The sequence below is a fragment of the Talpa occidentalis genome, unplaced genomic scaffold (genome assembly GCF_014898055.3).
Source record: "Talpa occidentalis isolate TD23 unplaced genomic scaffold, MPIMG_talOcc4v2.1 talOcc4.11, whole genome shotgun sequence".
Taxonomy (NCBI): Eukaryota; Metazoa; Chordata; class Mammalia; order Eulipotyphla; family Talpidae; genus Talpa; species Talpa occidentalis.
The window spans coordinates 1349370-1369007 of record NW_023601104.1 but is presented as its reverse complement, the minus strand read 5'-3'; the positions used below and the strand labels follow the sequence as shown (position 1 = coordinate 1369007).

Sequence of the window (19638 nt, the reverse complement as noted above, 5' to 3'; positions counted from 1 at the left end):
TTGCAACCCCAATCCCTCCTTTCTCCACCCCCCCATAGTGTGTCTCTGGTTCATAGCTGTTTGTCAATTTTGATTTTTTCTTTCTTATAGTTACTATTTTTCCTGGTCCCTTATTTAGTTTTTCTAGATTCCTGCTATGAGTGAGGCCATCCAGTCTTTTTCTTTTTCTTTCTGGCTTATTTCACTGAGCATGATCCCTTCCAGCTCCATCCATGTTGCTGCAAATTGCATGTTTTTATCTTTTTTTTTTTTGAATATTGAATAATATTCCATTATGTATATGTACCACATCTTCTTGATCCAGTCATCTATTTTTGGGCATTTGGGTTATTTCCAAAGCTTAGCTATTGTAAATAGTGCTGCTATAAACATAGGGGTGCAGGTGCCCTTTTGAATTAATGTTTGTGTCCTTTGGGTAAATACCTAGGAGTGGAATTGCTGGGTCACATGGAAGCTCTATGTTTAGTAGGTCAAGAAATCTCCACACAGCTCTCCATAGTGGTTGGACCAGTTTGCACTCCCACCAGCAGTGCAGGAGAGTTCCTTTTTCTCCACACCCTCGCCAACATTTGTTGTTGCTAGTTTTTTTAATATGTGCCATTCTCACTGGTGTGAGATGGTATCTCATGGTAGTTTTGATTTGCATTTCCCTGATTACAAGTGATGTTGAACATTTTTTCATATGCCTGTTGGCCATTTGTATTTCCTCTTTGGAGAAGTTTCTTTTTAGCTCTTCTGCCCATTTTTTGTCCATTGTCTTATGTTTTACTTCTATATATTTTTGCTTGAGGGTTTAAGTTAGTTTTTATGTGATGGTAAATACTGTGACCTGCTGCCCATTTTGATCCCAAACTTGGTATAGTGGTTTACATTTTTACCCTCCTCCTTCATATTGTATTATTTTGGCATCTATTAACTCTAGATGAAATTTGTTATTTCATAATAGTTGCTTTATATTTCTTTCAAGGTGAGCTTGATGTATTTTTTCAATTTTTGTTTTTCTGTATAGCTCCTTATCCCTCCTCAGTCTTTAATGAGACTTGATGGATAAAGTATTCTAGGTTGGAAATCTGTTTCTTTGAGGGCTTTGACTATTTCTTGCCATTCCCTTATTGCCTGAAAGATCTCCATTGAAAATTCCACAGATAATCTAGTAGGTGTTCCCTAGTATGTAATTCCTTTCTGCTTTTAGTATCATTTCCTTGTTACTAGTTTTTAGCAGCTTAGTTATAATATGTCTTTGTGTGTGTCTGCTTTGCATATACTTTGTTTAGGATTCATTGGACCTCTTAGATAAGGATATCTGGTTCCTTTCCCAGAATAGGGAGAATCTCAGCCATTATTTCTTTAAATATATTTTCTATACCTTTGTCTCATTCGTTTCCTGGGACTCTTATGATACAGATGTTATTTCTCCTTAAATTATCCCAAGGAACTCTTATACTATTTTTATTCTTTTTTCTCATTGTTAGTTTATTTATATTTTTTCCACTACTGTACATTTAAGCTCACTGATTCTGTCAGCAGCTTGTGTAGGTCTGCTATTGAGAACTTCTCTGTCATATTTTTTTAGTTTACTTATGGTGTTTTTTTAGGTCCATTAATTCTATTTGAAGCATTTAAAAATTTTCTCTGTCGTTGTTGTATTCCTGCCTTTTTTCATCATTATTTTCATCATCATTATTTTCATCATTATTTTTCTTGTTTTGACAAGCATCGTTATAACTGTTACTTTAAATTCCTCATCAGGCAGGTTACATAGTTCTGTTGAGTTGAGATTTACTTTGGTCTTTTCACCCATCGCTTGTGGTATGTTTTATTTTGTAATCCATTCACTCTATAATGCATCCAACCTCTATATAACTTTTAATTGGAGAATTCAAACCACATTCCTCTGTCTCTTCATTTTTGCTTTGTATAGATTGAAATAAGGAGCTTCCTTCTTGTGCTTTGTTTATCCGTGTTCTTTGGGTGTCGCTCCATAGACTGACATCTCTGTACCAATGATGCAAACCAGAGCACCAGTGTCAGCAGTGGGTAGGAGATAGGACCGTGGGCAGCAACATACCAGGAAGTTTGCTGCTTCGATGAGGGCAAGCTCTAGGGGCCTCCTGCCTAGGCTAAATCCTCAGTAAAAACATCTAGAATAATCCTAGTGGAAGCTTTAACTCAGCTGTGGTTCAGCTCTGATATACAGGATCACTGAGCAGTCAGTCAGTAGATACAGCACCAACAGGGGGTTCTGTTTGGGATAGAGTCACTGGCCGGAGTTTGTTCTCATTGCTAGCCCAGGGCCACTTGGTTCTGTTGCCAGGATCCAAGTGCTTTGATCTCTGGTTATGGCAGTATACCATTTAGTTATCATCTGGTCTTTGGCCCTGAGAGATGGTAAGGCAGGTGTTTTGCATAACACAACCACAGGCTGCTGAGAATAGCCTCATCTGCATGGAGACAAAAGTGAGCCAGTCTAGCCCTCCCCACAGTGCAGGTTCCAGCTATTCATGTTCAGATGCCCAAGTTCAAGTTGACAATCACCACCTTACACAGAACCCATACCTGCAAACTACCCATCTCTTCAAACTACCCTACTTAAGGGTATGGGGTGTTTCACTTTATGGCTCTGGGTGCCTAGTTGCTTTCCAGCAGTACAGCATCTGCTTTTGTAGGTGTCAGTCTCTCCAACATTTTGTCACTGGTCTCTACCCTCCCTGCTCCTATAGTTTTCTGCAGGCAAAAGGCTTTGTCCTGCACACCGACTCTATGCCCCTCTCTCCAGCACACAGTCTCTGGGTTCTAAGTTTCCCAGTGTGGGTGGGTGTAAGCCCACAGACAACAACAGAGAGGCTCCCATGGTAACTGCCCCTGCCTCTCTTAGTTTGCTCCCCCCCCCCCATAATGCTTCAGACGCTATTATCTTGCCGTTTTTTCCTACCCTCTCTACCCTGTAGTCCCTCTTGATGCATACAGTAGTTATCCTTTCATCATTCAGTGACTCTTATCTTTGTTTACAGATAGTTTAGTTGTAAATTTGTGAAGGAGGTGAGCCTGACTTCACTCTTCCACCATTTTGCCCAACTCCTTTCCTACTTATTTGTATTGTGAGCAAAATTAATGAACTGTCAGTAAAACCAAGAAACTGTTATCCTCAAGTTCGTAACAAATGAGATAATTTCCTTATATTGCCCGTCCTTTTTATTCTTAAAGATATGCCCTGACTGAGTATTCCATGTATTGATTCTGAGTCTTCCTTCTTCTTGACTTACAGCAAGCCTTTGCTATAGTGAGTTTTATGCATACCCCCAAAGAACTGTGAAAATCTAATTTCTGATTTCCTTAAATCCATGTAAAAACAAAGTAACTAGAATAGTGGTAGTATATTCCTGGAAACAATAGTCTTGTCATGGGTAGTTGAAAGTGGATAAAAGAATGTTTCACTCCAGTAGTAATAAAACACATTCATTGCAGGTTACTCTTTTATTTAGAAAAGAAGGGATGTATACAGCACATTTTGGCATTTCCTGTGATGGAAGGGCAGATAGTTCTTACAAATCAATAAATGACTTTCCTCCTCATTAGGTATGGCTGTGGTTTGTTTATCTGCATCCTGGAAGGCAGAGCCCAGTAATGATTGGACCACTTTCATGTGGAAAGAAACTCTCCTTTTGCTGCGTGTCCTGTATGGGGGCTGGAGAGCAGCCTAGACCATTGCCATTACAGACCCTCACTGTACAGCTTATATTTCACAGATTTGTTGGTGTGTGAGCTGGTCTTAACTTTCCAAAATGTATCAGTTCCTTAATGGTAACAACATTCGTGAAGTCATATGATGTAATTGGTTTGCCCCCGTGGTTCTGAAATCTCAAACCATGCATCACAATCATCCTGTGTTAGAACATAGACTGCTGCCCTCCCTCAAGTTTCTGATTCAGTAAATCTGAGGTGAGCCCTGATAATTTACCCTTCTACAGGTTCCCAGACGATGCCCATCTGCTAGTTCTGGAGCCATGCTTTGAAAACTGCTGACCTCACCAGCAGTCCACAAACCCGTGCTGCAGTCCAGTGAGGCAGGTTTTGAAACATTGAGCTCTTCTTAGGGGCACATAGAAATTTTCATATTTTTAATGTCCCTGACTAAATAGAAAAAGAGGTATTACTTATTTTTCTTTCACTTTTTGGAATGTTCAAAACATGAAATACTCATATTGAAAAATAATACACCGTTTGCTTTTTCAATAATTACCTCATTTACTTGGTTACACCATTGGTATTTACTTGAAGCAACTTTGAGGAGAAAAGTATTACTGTCAAATGTCAACATTTGTGTTTCTGGCTGGATGGCAGTATAATCATTAAATTGCCATCCCATGACTGGGGACTCACTGCTGGAAGAAATGAACATAATAGTAAGTGAAGATTCCAGTTCTGAAGGTATACAGGGAATGAAAAATACTGAACTGAAGGCCAAACTCTAGTCTCCGAAAAATGAAGGACTTTGTAGAACCTTTTATTATAGGATTAGATTATTATTAATTTCATTTATTAGACTCTTCAGGGAACATAAGTTGAAGATCTAAGCTGTGCCATGTATATGCCATGGAGACAAATAGGGGGAAATGTTGTTATACCTGCTGAAATGAAGTACTTGGGTTTGACCTTCAGCTGTGGCGGGCTGGTCCTTCAGTGTACAGTGGCTCTAATGTATACAGAATTAATTTGAGGATATGGAGACTTAGGACAAGATCTGGTGTATATCCGGTGCTTTAAAATGTTAGCTGCTCCTCTTCCCTCATGGTGATAAATGCTCAAACAACGTATGTACAAAGTAGTACAGAAACACCCTAGAGTGATTAAATCAGTTTAAAAGAGACTTCTCCAACATTCAATACAAACCAGATGTTAAAAGACAAATAGGAACTTTCCAGTGGGCTGGGAAATACATTGTAGGCACAAGGGAGAAGATATGCAAAGCCACAGAGATGGTGATGATAAGCGGAAGCAGGACTGGTGGCCCACAACAGATAATGAGTAGACAGACTAGTGGCTATTCAGATGTCCATGCGAGGCCAAATGGTAACCATGTGAAGGTCACCATTTTCATAATACCAAGACGTTATTTGTTTCCTGCGATGTGTGCACAATTGTACTGATGGTACAAAAGCTATAATGAGTAAAACTGCTTGCACCTTGGCATACATCGAAGCCATGGCACCACATTGTACTAGTGATTTTTAAAAATTAAGTTTCACTTAAGAAGGTCCTTGATATTCTTTTTAAGTAAATTTTCTTAAATCTTCTTAAATTTTCTTAAATCTCAACCCTTGCAGACTTGTCATTTTAAAAATTCTTTATGATAAAATGGGCAGTACAGAGTACTCTGCTACATACCAAAGTTTTGAGGCTATTTCAAGGAAAAACATTTGTAAATAGTTTCAAAGTGTGAATTACAAAGCTGAACTAGTCCCCCTTTTTATCTTGAAAGAACAAGTAGCCAGCCCCTGGTTATTCAGACTTGAGTGTTTGGCAGATATTTTCTTTTTTTTTTTTAAGATTTATTTATTTGTTTATACAAGAACCTGGGTACAGGTCAGGTCCGTGGGAGGGTGAGAGGATTCACCAGAGACAGATCAGGGAACAGAACAGGCAGACTGATGAAATACACTGCTGAGGGGAGCAGCGGGCGCAACAGGAGAGGTCTGCAGCGCCACATGGGACCCTCCCCAGCCGGCTGGGATAGAACCGGTGTTGTAGAGGCTGAGGACAGCTTCATTAGCACGGCGCTCAACCGCCTGTGCCACCAGGGGAGGCCCTGGCAGATATTTTCTTAATGAACATAGCCTATTACTTCAAGGAAAGCAATTGACAGTATCTGTTGTCAATAATAACATTCAAACTTTTAAGAAAATAATAGGAATTTTTGAAAAGTTCTGTCTGCCACTGTGACCCTGACAGCTTCCTAATACTTAAGCATTTTTTTCTGATTCTTTTGGTAGTACTATTAGCCCCGTCCCCAACCCCACCCAAAAAAGTCTAACATTATATAATGAAAAGTGTCAACATTTGGAAGATCTGTACAACTCAGTGAACCAGTAATTTTCAGGTGACCCAGTGCATATTACAAAATTATGCATGAGAAAAACATCATTGAAACTGCAAGTTAGACCAGTGGATTTTAATGTAACTGAAAGTATAAAAAGTTTATTGATATGATTTCAGATTCAATTTTGCAAGTAACCTTTAAAAAACTCCCACTTATCAAGTTGTGAATTAGTATCACAAAGAAGAATGTCCATGATTATATAAAAGATGATTAAAAGATTCTTGTCTTCCCCACCTACATATCTGGATGAGACCAGATTTTTTTCGTATACTTTACCCAAAGCAACATGTCACAGCAGACTGAATGCAGAAGCACATATGAGAATCCAGCTTTCTGCTATTAAGCCAGATATTAAAGAGATTTGAAAGGTTAATATGCAAATGGTTTATTATTTTATATGAATTAATAACTGCTTTTGGATTTTTTCAATTTTAATGTCTAATGTAATTAGTGTCAGTAGATACAATCCACATATACAGGAGTCCTTGCAGTTCTCAAGTTTTTAAGATTGTAAAGGAATTTTGAAAACAAGAAATTTGAGAACTGCTAACACAAATTGTGAAGCTCCTTGCATGACACATTGAAATGTTTGGCCTTTATCTCGTAAATTTTGTAGAGAAAACTGTGTGTGTGTGTGTGTGTGTGTGTGTGTTGTAAAATGTCTTCTTGCAGTCGTATTGAAAATGGACTGGAAGATAGAAATACTGGTCACAGTGATAACAGTCAAATTTTGATCCAGGAATGTATCCACAGATGCCATGTCTATGATTCTAGTAAATTAGGTTAGTCTGATCTGTGATCGGGTGGGAATTTCTCCACTTATCATTTTAAGGAACACTAGCCCACCTACCATCTCTAAAACTCTTTGGTGTCTATAGCATTGAGAATAATACTGTATTTTTTTTTTCAGCGCAGTGAAGAACGTTCCTAAATAACACAATCTCTATTTAACCTCTCTCCTACTCACCCCTTTGCTCATGAGTTGATCACAATATGAACTTCCTTTCCGTTCTTAAGTTATGCCAAACATAGCCCTTTCTTAGGCTTTTTTTGCACCAGCTATTTCCTTTTTTGGTGGAATGCTTCCTTCAGATCTTTGCAAGGCTGACTCCTTGTCATTCAGTTCTCAATTTAAATGTCAACTCCTCCAGAAATTCTTCACTGTCCGCCCAGTCTTGAGGAACTCCCCTAGTCACTCTCTGTCATCCTTTTTTATTTTAGATTTATCTGCATGTTTATCGGTTTTTTACTATTCTGTCTTCTTCCCTCTAGATTCAGTGTCCTTCCTGAAGTATACTGTTACTGATGGTAAACTCTTGATTGTTGATAAAAATCTTATATATTTCATAATTAGAAGGCATTGTCGATTGCCAGTCACAATGTCTTAAAATTTTAGTTCAAAATTTTTTTGTCTAATCAATTAGAAAAACCTAATCTAGTGCCTTAAGAAAATTAACTGTAATTCACCCACAATAACTAATGCACCCAGCCAAAATTAAGGATATTATTTTATCTCCTGAATGGCCTCTTGACTTTTGGCTAACCTTTCTAGCTCTGCCAACCAGAGGCATCATGTTCCTGTTTATCAAAGGTCCCCAGGGAGCAGGCCTGGAAACCATGCAAGTCCAGCTTCTCCTGGACCCTTGAAACCATCTCAGGAGTCTGACTATGCCTTACACACCTGGGACTTTGTCCAGACCTCATCCATCTTCTAATTTGAACAGGCAAATTTGATTTGGCAAACTTTTGCTCCCTTAGAAATGCTGTTCATCTGTATAAACCTATGTTACCCCTTCCAAAGACCTTTTTGATTTTCTCAGAATCTTTGGAACTAAGCTGGATTCCTCAGTAATCGAGAGTCAGTTCTAGGAGCCCTCTAGTCCACTCTGAGGTTCCATAGTATAGACTAGGAGTTGGCAGTCCATGCCTGCGGGCCAAATGCAACCGGTCACCTGTTATTGTAAATGAAATTTCATTGGAAAACAGCCACACTAATTTTTTAATTAATATTTTATTTTATATAATTCTTACATCATTTTTCATTTTTGCCCAATGTATGCATTATCATTTTGGTTATATTCCCCATACAATTGCACCCCCCCTTATTTGGACCCTAGTCCTTCCTCTCCCCTTCCCCCCCCCCCCATAGTGTGTCTCTGGTTTATAGTTGGTTGTTGATTTTGATTTTTCTAATTTGTAACTTGTTATCTGTGTCTGCTTTTGCACTTATGATGGCAGAGTTGAGTAGTTGAAACAGACATAGTGTGGCTTGCAAAGCCTAAAACATTCACTAACAGATCCTTTACTGAAAAAGTTTATTGATGCCTCCAAGACTAAACTATACTGATTTGTCTATGATTGTCAGGCTTGTTCGTGGCCTATAGCTTTTACCCAAACACTGTTAGACAGATTTGCTACTTATTAAAGAAACCAGCATCTGGGTGTCTATCTATCTATCTATCTATCTATCTATCTATCTATCTATCTATCTATCTATCTATCTATCTATATGCCTGTGCATATATAATATGGAAAAGCAAAGTCCAAATACTATTTCTATGGTAAGATGTAATGTTTTTCTCTCTGGAAAATTCAGTTAGAAGTTTAAATTGTTTTAATGCTCATTCTTCAGTTATATCTTAATTTGCATTATCTCTGCTCTCTTTGCTGAAAGAATCTTTGCAAAGTCATCTTTTCATGCTGAGCACCAAACTGACCTGAGGGCCAAAATCCTGTTTCTCCTAAAGAGAAAACAAAAGGAGACAAGCTGCTTAATCTCTTGATTACATGTTCTTCTTTTGTGCTAAAGAAACTTCTGGGCTATCAGCACTTATAAAGATCTCATCTGAATTTGCTCACTTATTTTCCTGAAGGTTAGGTGAGTTCATAAAGTCCTTACTGTTGAATGTTTAAATCCTGCTCTAGAGAGAACGGATAAGTATCTCCCTTCATCCTGCCCAAGAATGATGTGGAATGGGTATGTGTATATGTGGAGGACAGGGTCGTCTTCAGACAGCTTTATGGTCCTTTCCCTTAGGGGGGGTGATATAATCCCATGGAAATAAACTGGCTCGCTAGAGTCTCATCATCAATATATTACAAAATGAACACTCAAACTGATCACTCCCCATACATTGGGTCAGTTTTGTTTCCTTGTTCCCTTTATTAATCTGGTTATAGACCAGCATCCTATTATGTAATTTTTTTTAATTTTAATTTTAATTTTTTGAATTTTATTTTATTTTATATATTTTTACACCATTTTTCATTTTTGCACAATGTATGCATTTTCATCTTGATTATTATGTAATTCTTACTGCACTTTCACTCACGTCATGGCAGCTGTCCCAATAGCTCTTGCAGTGCATCCTTCCTACTTTGTGGGAAATTGAGCCGCAGAGAGGACCACTGACTTCCCCACGGCCACTCTGCAAGTGGCAGTGTTGACTCCTAAGTGGACTTTGTTGTACTTTTGGTGATGAGTGTTGAGTCTGCTGGTGTCTGCTGTGCCTTTTAGTCAGCTTCAGAAGAGAAGGAGCACTGGAGCCAGTGAGAGCCACAGTGATGTGTGCTAGCTCGTTGACCTTTCCTTCCACCTTAAAGTACTCGGCACTGGCATAGTTGTTCACTCTCTTAAAAGCACTTTATGTGAATTTCCTAATTAATTCATACTCCTGTAAATGTCACTATACCTATTTTATAGGCAAATAATGGGAGACATGAACAGAGTAGCATTGGTGGCAGAGCTGAAATTAAATTTGAATTTCTAGTTTCTAGGCCTGTTTTCAGACCCCTAGGCCAGTTTCAGCCAGTGATTATTTAACATAAGTGCAGTAGAGTATTGATTAGAGTCATCAGGTGATGTTTAAAGGTTTAATTCCAGGACAAGCAGTTTATCCTTAAATGGTGCCTCTATGTTGGTGATTTGTTAATAGCAGGGAGAAAAGCTTGCCTGAAAAGAACAGTGTGATGAAAGCAGGGCACACCCGCTGCTCCCTACCCAACTCCTCACTATCATGAGTGAAGTAGCCTCAGGAATCAGCCATAGCTCTTTCTGTGCTGCTGGCTCATAGACAAAGCTCCACCCTGCATGGGGAAGATGTCCTCTTCCTCAGGGGGAGGTGGGGTGGGGGATGACTAGGGAGTTCCCCACCTGCCATTGGATGCTCCACTTAAAAACCTCCTCCCAATCCCTGCTGGGAGGAGTGTGGGTACAGATCCTAGTGACATTCTCTAGAACCTTGCTGCCCACATCCCACCTGATTTGATTAACTGTGTCCTTTTACTGAATGCTTTCTATAATCACAGTTCCTACTCTATTAGCTCAGGCTGCTATAACAAAATACCATAGATGGGTGGCTTAAATGATGGACATTTATTTCCTCAGTTCTAGAGGCCTGAAGTTCAAGATCAAGCTTCCGCCTGATTCTGGTAGTTCTGACTTCCTAGCTTGCAGATGGCCCCCTTCTTGCTCTGTTTTCATATGGCCTTTCCTTAGTGAATGTGTATAAAGAGGGAAAGAGGCACCAGACTTTCCTGCATCTCTTCTTATTAGAATACTAATCCTATCTGATCAGGGTCCTACCCATATGACCTCCCTTAATTATTTCCATAGAGGCCCATCCCCAGATATAGACACACAGGGATTTGGGGTTTCAACATATGAATTCACATGAGTGTGTGTGAAGGGGGTAGGGGGGAGACACAGACATTCAGTTCATAACATGTGTGCCTATAAGTGGACAGGAAGCCGTTGTAGGTAATGTGAAACTTCTGGAACTTGAATAGTCTTTGAAGATTGTCCGAGTTTGGAAAAGAGGGAAAGAAAAAGGGAGGCAACTCCAAAAAGAGGAAGTAGGTCTAGCAAGGATGGAGTACATGTGTCATGATGTCAGTGTCTTGAGTTGAAGAGTTGTGTCTCACTTTGGAATACGGATGAAAGCAAATTGCATCATTATTATGAAGGGCTTTGAAGACCTGTAGGTAGTCTGGGCCTGACCTAGACAGGTTCCAAGACTCTGGATGATCTGGAACAGAGGAGCAGCAAAACTTGAAAGATAGTTTCAGATGAGCCTCTGACGGGTGTTGTGGTTCCTCTTCTTGGAGTGTGTTTTTGGTTTGCTTTTTCAGTCACAGGGACCTCCCATTTTCCTCACCTCTGTCCTCTATTGACACAAAAACTGAGATCATTTTGCAGGCTGGAAGACTTATCACTGATGTCACAAGATGCCTTTTCTTACCTTTTCCCCCCTTTTTTGGCTGGTCTTCAGCCAGCCAAGGCTTCTAATCAAAATCATGTTATACTACACCAACACCTAATGACATTGTGTGAGTTTGTAAGAATATACCTCAGAAGGTAACAGTTAGTCGCCAAACACCCCTCCCTTGTTTTAGTAACACAGTATGAATCTCATCTGTAATTATTTAAATTATTTCTCCTCTTCAGCTATATCACTTCTGAGTCATAATGTTCCTTAATTTAAAATTTTCCTATTCACTTTTATACTTATTGCCTTGATCACTCTGGGGAGAAGGAAGTAGTGAAAAGGAGTTTCTCAGCGCATAGCCCTAGGACCAACTGCATGAGATGACCTGGGATATTCGTATAAATATAGTTTATGGGCCTCCCAGAGCTGTTAGATGGGTTGTTGGACGTGGGAACCACAATCCCCACCTTTAACAGACACCTGATGTAATCATTAGGAACGGTAAAGTCTGATGACAGCTGGCATAGAACATAAACATTGAAGTTTCTCAGAACTGAATTCTTCGAACACTTCTTAGTTCTGTCTCCATGGACAAGTGACTTACGTGCTTCTTCTCACCTGTAAACTGCAAGGCAGAATAATGTAGCTATTTACGGCACAGACTCTAGAGCTAAACTGGTGGGTTTGACTCTTCAGCTCTACCAGTTACTAGCTGTTACCTGACGCAAGTGTGGCTGTGGTTTCTTCATTTGTAAAACAGAATCATAACCTGAGTTGTAGGTTGTTATGAGGCTTGAACAGGTTTGGAAAGGGGGTGGGATTTGCCCCTCCTGGGGCATATCTGAGAATGTCTACAGACTGTCACAACTAGGGGAGGAGGGAGTGATTTCAGTATCCAGTCATTTATAATTATTTTGCTTTGTCCATTCATCTACTGTGCTCCCTTATTTTACTCACATGTGAAAGCATCCAATATTTGCCTTTGCCTTTCTGACTTACTTTACTACACAGAATTCCCTTGAATCTCCAATTTGCTATAAATGGTAGTATTTCATCTTATGGCTAAATAGTATACCATTGTGTAGATATACCACATTTCTTTTTTTTATTTATTATTTTATGCATTGTTTACATCATTTTTCCTTTTTGCACAATGTATGCATTTTCATCTTGGTTATAGTCCCCATACAATTCCCACCCCCCCTTGTTTTGATGCTGCCCCCTCTTTCTCCCCCCACCCCCGGCCAGTGTGTTTATAGTTGCTTGTTGATTTTGATTTTTACTTTATTATAATTAGGTTTTTTCCTGGTCCTTTATTTAGGTTTTCTAAATTCCCGCTATGAGTGAGACCATCCGTATACCAAAATTTTTTATCCAGCCTGCTACCAGTGGATATTTTAGTTGCTTCCAGCTCCTAGCTATTATCAGTAATGCTGCAGTAAACATTATGGAACATATAATATTGTGAGTTGATGGTTTCATGTTCTTAAGGTTGATGCCCAAAAGCAGGATTGATGGGCCACGTGGTATTTCCATTTTCTGTTTGGAAGGTAGGTCCAGATCACTTTGCAGAGTGGCTGCCCACTGCCACTTCCCACCAACAATGCATCAGGATTCCTCTTTATCCATGTCCTCTCTAGCATGTCTTCTTGGGGGTCTTTTTTTTTTTTTTAAAGATTTATTTATTTAGATAAACACTGGGTACAGTCAGAGGCGCGGGAGGGTGAGAGAATTCACCAGAGCCAGAACAGGAACAGCACAGGCAGAAGGACCAAAGTACACTGCTGAGGGGAGCAGTGGGCACTGCAGGAGAGGTCTGTGCGCCATGTGGGACCCTCGCCCGGCGGCCGGGGATCGAACCAGTGCTGCAGAGGCTGCAGGCAGCTTCACAACCCAGCGCTCAACCGCTGCTGCGCCACCGGGGAGGCCCTTCTTGGGGGTCTTTTTAATAAATGCCATCCTCACAGGTGTGAGGTGATAACTCATTGTGGTTTTGAGTTGGCATCTGTCTTATCAAAGTGATTCTGAACTTTTTCCCCCTGTATCTGTTGACCTTCTGGATAGCCGTCCTCCTTAGAGAACTGTTCAAATAATCTGCTGATTTATTGTGTTTTGTTGTTGTTAAATTGAACATTTTTTTATATATCTTGGATAGTATCCCTTGTTGGTTGTATAATGTGTGAATATTTTCTATCATTCAGTAGAATGTCCTTTTTTATCTTATTTTTCCCTTTTAATTTGAGTTAACCCCCATTATTTGATTTTTCTTTTATTACCCTTGCCATAGGGATCAAATCTCCAAAAACATTGCTGTCATTGATGTTATAAAATATATAACCAGTGTTTTCTTCTCTTTATTTTATCTTCGTGGGTTCTATATCTAAGTCTTTAATCCAATTTGAGTTTATTTTTTGTATGGAGTTAGAGAGTGAGCCAACTTCGTTCTTTGATATGTATCTATCCAGTTTTCTCAGTAGTGCCACTTTTGAGAAACATGGCTTAGAACGGGTACATAATAAGTACTGTGTAAGTTTTGGCTACTATTGTTACGGAAATAGCAAGCCTTACTCAGTATTATCATTAGGAGATATTTAAGTACAGTGCCTAGTGCTCAATAATACAGTCTTTCTGTATTAGAGTGACTCCTACTTAAGAAATCCTCTTTCAGTGTAAATAATGACTTTGTTTAGAATTTTTCAAAAGTAGAGCACATCTGCAATCATCAATACCTTGCATTTCAAGAATAGCTGTACTTTTTCCAAAGCACTTTCAATCTTCATCTTCATAATAAAGCATTTACTGTTGAATCTTTGCCTTAAGCGATCTTTACTTCATTTTATGTCTTTCAATCTCAGTTTCTCCATCTATAAAATGAAAACAATTGCATCTACCTTTCAAGGTGTTTTGATGAATTGAGTGAGAAAATGCGCAGCCTGTCCAGTATCAGGTAGGAATAGGCCTGAACAGTTTCAGTTTCTGTTCCCTCCCTCCCTCCCTCAGCAAGCAGCAGTTATGGCGCTCTCCGTGTACGTAACCATTTCCCAGCATCTCCTTCCTCTCACCAAAAGGACAAACAGGCTGTGGTGGGAGATAAGAAGAAAGTGGGAGAAGGTGGGACTTGCTTCCCCAGTGCTCCTAGGAATATGGAAAAAGTCCAGAACCCCAAAAAGCGTGCGCTGTATGCTCCTTAGATTAGCCCTGTTGGAGATGGCTGTGGGTATTGTCTTCTAATATCTTGCCTTATTGGGAAATATACATGAATATATCACCCCATTCTTTAGAAGTAAGCCACAATGAAGCTGAGGCACTCATTCTACACCTTTGTTACTACAAGGGCAGCCTTATTTTATTGTTCTTTTCAAACGTTAATTTATCTTTTCTGTTAATTTGCACAGATGCTTTTCTGGCTTATAAAACTAATTTTTCTCAGTACTTTGAAGTTATTAGGGACTTACAGAGGCCATGTTTTTATCTACTTTGCTGTCTTGTAGCCTACTGCCTTGAAGATGCTTCATTCACTAGTTGCATCTATTTAAAAAAAAAAAAAAAAGTGAAACTGCACAGTGTCCATTCCAGACCTTGCACATGACTGCCAGTCTTCTCCATCCAAGACCTAGCCACTTTATTCACTCCAGTGAGAGTGACCTTTGTTTGACTGGGCTGTATAAGACATATTAGCAGGAGCTCATCAGATCTCAGTTAAAGGTTAATCTCAGTTCAGGATAGGAAGTTTGAAATTTTCAGTTAAAGACTACAGAAGGCTTACTGGAAAATTTGAGACTCTAAGATAGTGATCAGTGGACAGGACGCTTTCCTACTCGAGATTGCCAGTAATTGGAAAGTGTAGCAGAACCCAGTTGATGACCTGGAAACTAAGACAGGATTAAGAAATGTCACATTGATTGGTGTGGGGGGATAGGGGGGGTTCTATAGGTAGAAAGACAGAAAGAAATGGAGTTTGTCCCCTTCCCCAAGATAAAGGCTGTGGGATTTGAACACTCCTCCTCACATATATGTGCTTATCCCATTTCTGAAAAGGTCCATTATCCCCAGCAACCCCAGAAATAAGCAGTTCTGGAAACCAGTTACAACCATGACTTGCTGTTTCTGATGTGCTTTGATCTGAATTTTTAGGGCAACTAGGGACAGATGTGGCTGCTGAAGAAAGTTTGCAAATAGAAATTCAGAATATCGGGGCCTCCCTGTTGGTGTAAGGGGGTTAAGCACAGCATTGTGTAGCTGTCCCCAGCCTCTGTAGCACGAGTTCCAGCACCGAATAGGGAGGTGACCCTGGCGCAGCAGACCTCTCCTGACTTGCCCACTGCTCCCCTCAGCAGTGTATTTCAGTCAGTCTGCCTGTTCTGTTCCCCACTCTGTCTCTGGTGAATCCGCTCACCCCCCAGCACCTCTGGCCTGTGCCCCAGTTCTAAAAAAAAAAAAGAAATTTAGAATACCATTTGCCCCAAGAGGCAGATAATCTCCATAGAAGGCTGATTTCATTTACTGTCCCTTCTGAAGCTGAATGAAGTTAGTTGAATTTGAAAACGGTTGTACTGAAATTGTGGAAATACTTGGATACATAAAGGTCTTTATTCTAATGGGAAATTTGATTTACCTTTTTAAAAAATACTTTCAGACATTTAACAAAATTCTTACAAAAATCCGTCCTGAACAAATTTGCCAAGAAGAAAAAGGATTATTTCATTTGCTGGTGCAATGATTAATCCTACCACCTGGGTAAGCCAAGCGAGCTTCCCATAGGAGAGTGCTTCCGCGGCTTTGAATTACTTATGAGTGGTGCAGATGATGAGATAGAACCTTATTCTGTATAACAGACAAATCTGTAACAATGTCACTGTTTTCTTTGAACACCTAAATTCATTCTCCACATTCAGAAAACCAGCTATCTTTGTGGCAGAATTTTTAAGTGTCAGATCAGGTATCCCAAATTCCAATTAGAAACTGGTCGTTATTGAAAAGTTGGTTAAAATTTTGAGGTACAGTCTAGTGTGTATTGTCTTCCATTATGAAAGCACAGCAAGTGTTAATTCAGGAAAAGATGGGGCTCAGACCGTTGAGGACCTAGATGTCAGCCCCCTGGTTATTGCAGACATTGTACACTGCGTGAATTTAAATAGCAAAAATCGAAACACCATAACTGTCTCTTAGTTGGCCACTTATCAGTTTATAGTTTTGTTTTACAGAATGAGTGTCAGATTTTACTGAAAAAATCTAGTTGCTAGTTCACCATTTGTACAAAGATGTAGTGTATTAGAAATTCTAACCAATTTTTTGTAATTTTGGTTTAAACAATTTTTACCTCTGTCACATGGATGAAATGAAGAAAATTTCATTTTCTCTATCATCTCCTTCCTGAGACTGTCGTCTAGTTGTATAAAAGATCGAGGCACTAGCATAATAGAGCTTGGGGTCTCTGACCTCCATTTTGATGTTTCCTCCATTGCGTAAATATTTCCCAGGGAAATAAATGTTGATGGTAAGCCACTTTGTTAGGAGAGAAAGCCTGTATTTGGAAAGTGTCATTTTACAGTTTGGGAGGGTTATCAGTGATTAAAAATTATATTCTCTCAGAACCTGGCCCAGGGGCCTTGGATCGGTTGCTGAATCTCTGAGTTCCTGTTCCTCCTCCCTAGATTTTGGTGGTAACTTAATGTAGTATATACAGACACTGACACCTGCAATATATAATGTTATAGTACAGTACAATGTTATTTCAATAAAGAACTTAAAAACCAAAAAATTATATTCCCTCATAAAGTTAATTTTCTCCCTAGACATCTTGTTTGTGTGGTTTATGTCTAGTGACTAAATCAACCTTCTGTTACTCTTCTCAATTCTTTTTCATTTTTTAGTCAAAGCATGTTACCACATCTACATTTGAACTCTTAAAACCTCTCCTTTTCTAGGAGAGCTATTTTTCCCTCAAGGATCAAGATATGGGATATCATTAATACCTTTTTAAAATTCTTTTTTGTAGACACTGTTGTCATGGTAAGTGCAGATTACACGTCTTAGCAACCATTTGTAAACCCATGTGGTTTTATTTTTATCAACTCTTCATAGTTCTTTATAAATGACAATTACTTTAATTGATCATTAAAATTTTAAATGTGCTCACAAAAACCAATCTTTATGTGTAATACAGGTTTGCTGCCTGGTTCTCAAAGAGTTAATAAAACTAGTTTTCACTTTGCTTAGCTCCCCAAGGTAAGTTGGCATATTTCCCAGACCCAGCCCCTAAGGTAAAGGTCAAGGTGCAGTGGGTGATACTCAGGTGCAGAATTCGAGCCTCTTCTTTCTTGCCTAACTTGTAATGCTCCAGAACTCAATGGGATCTATGGCTCATCAGGGCTTTCAGAATGTGATTAACAGACTAAACAAGACCCTGTAGAATTTCCTTTAATGGGGAATTGTATGAGTGAGTCCAGTGGGTGAGTATGTAGTATTTCTTACTTTTTTAGATATAAATAATTTGTTTTGAGAAGCCCCTAAGAGCACAGAGCTGTGTGGGAACTCACGGGTTATTAGCAGCAACTCTTTCTGTGATCTTCATGACTGAGACTCATTGTAATAACCTGTTCCCTGGGAGGAAAACAGACAAGTAATGGTAGTCATGGCTTGTGAATCAACCTTCTCACTCCTTTTAAAGAAGCTGGAAAAGTTCTTTTAGTAGTAATGAGCGAATTGGAGGGTCCTCCCTGGTGGCCTGGGGGTTAAGTCTTGGTGCTATCACTCAGCGGGCTGAGTTTGATCCTGCCCAGGGAGCTACCCACATGGCCGCAGCAGAGCTCCCCTGTCTTGCCTGCTGCTCCCCTCAGCAGTGTACTCCGGTCAATCTGCCTGTTCTGCTCCCCACTCTGTCTCTTGTGAATCCTCTCACCTCCTGAACCTCTGGCCTACACCCCAGTTCTATGCCCCCCCCAAAAAAAGGAGGAAATTGGAGGAAGAAAGAGAAAGAAATAAGAATGTATGTATTAGGAGCCTAAAAACAGCTATTTAGGAAACCACTCAAGTTGACTCTAGAATAAAAAGAGGTTTAACTTTTTTCTTCTAGAGGGGAACTGCTATTTTAAATCGCTTTATATTTATTGCTTTAAAATTAGAAGTGGAGTCTATAACTTTTGCCCAGCAAAGATCATTTTCCCTTGTCTGAGTATGTTGATACCTACTCAGTGATGTACAAACTTGCCATTAATTGCTAAAGCAGCATTTGACTTTGTCTCTGTGAATGCATGAAAGTCGAGTCCCTTGCTACCTTGACTTGATGAGGCTCCTTGTGATGAAAAACCCGCTTTGTTTGGTGTTTCTCTTTTGGGTTGATGACCTAAGGCAGCCAGTTAAGAAGCAGCAGCATGCTTTACTACATTAGGCCTCTTTTCTATAAACTCCCCTTGCCACTATCCCCAAGAGCTGCGTCCCCTAACAGAACCTCCAGCTCATTGCTCATTCCTAAGTATAGAGAGACCCCTGGCTCTGCCAGCTTTGAAAGATTATTTTTGAAGTTGTATATCCAGCAGACTTCAAGGCTTATTTTTTTTTTGTTCAGGCACATACATAATTTCCATAATGAAAGATTAATAAGAAGACTCTCCTTCAGATCCTCTTCCTCAAATCCACAGGTGATACATGTCTCATGACACATGATCAAAGTGCCTCTCTTAAAGGAACTAGTAAATGTCACCCTGACTCACTGCCTACTGAATATCTAGAAATAACAGTAATAGTATTTAAGATATTTGCTTTCCTCCTGTCTCTTTGCCCATAAAAAAGGTGGGGTAGGGGGGAGAAGAGCTAGTGAATGTGTGACAGTCTAGGAACTCTTCCCGCAGATGCAGAAAACTATTGAAGAGAACTGATTTTCAGTTTATTTCATTGACCAGCCCAGTAAGATTTTCTCACTAGGCCAGTTTTCTCTACCAACATTTAATGACCATCCCATCTACTTGTATTTTATAGCAACAGAATTGACAGTTCGGGAAAAGTAGGGTGTGGGGATGAAGGGAAGAAATATCACAGTGAAACAAAGCATTGTGGGTGATCATATTCTAATATGTGGCCCACAAGAAGCTTCACTTTCATTTTGGTAAGATTAACTAGAATGCAGGACATTCTCTCCCATTTGCCTTCCCAGCTGCGTGCATACAGCAAAGGTTGATGCTTCCCTCCTCCCAGCAACAATTCCTTCCTGCCTCAGTTTAGCTACTAAGACAATTGCTTAATTTCCTTATTTAAATAGTCTAATCTTAACTTTACTCCTGATCCTTTAGAAATACTTGACTGTGAGTAGTTAATCCCATGTATCTTTTAAGGAAA

At 39.6% G+C, this 19638-nt stretch overlaps 1 protein-coding gene across 1 annotated transcript in view; it reads left to right on the top strand.

The window, feature by feature from the left end:
* PEAK1 (pseudopodium enriched atypical kinase 1) overlaps nt 1-19638 on the top strand; it is a 152532-nt gene that overhangs the window by 83740 nt on the left and 49154 nt on the right. The gene's annotated exons all lie outside the window — the stretch shown is intronic.